Consider the following 916-nt stretch of genomic DNA (forward strand, 5'->3'; position numbering starts at 1 on the left):
TTTTTTTTTTTTTTTTGTTTGTTTGTTTGTTTTATTTCATTTTACTCTGATTCTGGATGATATACCTATTTCCTGTCTTCCCGTTTATCTCAAAAAGTTCCAGCATAGTGAAACGGTCACTCACACAGTGGTCACTTTTGAGAGTGAACAGGTATGGAGAAAATGATTTGTTTTTCATAGCTCAGCAGTCAATAGCAATCTGTTGGCACCTGGTTTAATGCTATCGCTGCCCTTCTTCTAAAATCAAAAGCTTCAGTGTGTGTTTGCCTTCGGCCATTAATTTGGAAAGGCTACGTATGGCGAGTTCAGTGCATCAAAAAGCAATGAGCGCAACGGATGTGTTCTCTGCAATCTGTCATTTTCTATTTTCCTTCCATGTTTCACTGTTGTGTTTTTAATTTCAGGTTGTTGCGCAGGTTGAAAGCTTCTCTTCACATGAACAAGTACCCGAACCCCAGCTGTCCTCAGAAGAACGGAAAGAGAAATGGGAGCAAGGTCAGGCAGACTACATGGGAATGGACTCATTTGACAATATCAAGAAAAAGCTTGATACCTTTCTCAAATAAAGAAGGAATGAAGTGGAATATCAACAGAGCACATGCAGTTTAACAAACTCACGACAGGTCTTTCAAGAAACAGGTCGCATTTTTCCTTCCTGTTTCTCAACTAGAAATGAGTTGAGTCTCTCTCTCCACCAGCAATTCCCTCTCCACACTCCAAAGACAGAGCCATTTAAATGGGAAATTAAGAGTTAAATTTTATCATTGGCTTTAATTGCCTGTGCAAGACTGTCATTATCCAGTGTACCACAGGTATCTGTTCTGCTCCACTGAGAGGAAAGTCAGGAAAAATTTATTATAACACGAATTCACTTTTTGGAGTTACATGGATTAAAACTTAGCATTTCTTCATGTTA

The 916-nt window shown here is 38.8% G+C and overlaps 1 long non-coding RNA gene across 1 annotated transcript; it reads left to right on the forward strand.

Annotated features, from left to right (window-relative positions):
- The first annotated feature begins 6 nt into the window (after positions 1 to 6).
- LOC111672940 (uncharacterized) lies at positions 7 to 618 on the forward strand. The gene is made up of 2 exons (XR_002762048.2): positions 7 to 151; positions 405 to 618. It is a non-coding gene; the product is annotated as an uncharacterized LOC111672940 (long non-coding RNA).
- Positions 619 to 916: the final 298 nt, after the last annotated feature.

The sequence above is a fragment of the Seriola lalandi genome, unplaced genomic scaffold, assembly GCF_002814215.2.
Source record: "Seriola lalandi dorsalis isolate HSWRI2012SDOR001 ecotype SW California unplaced genomic scaffold, Sedor1 jcf7180002009304, whole genome shotgun sequence".
NCBI lineage: Eukaryota > Metazoa > Chordata > Actinopteri > Carangiformes > Carangidae > Seriola > Seriola lalandi.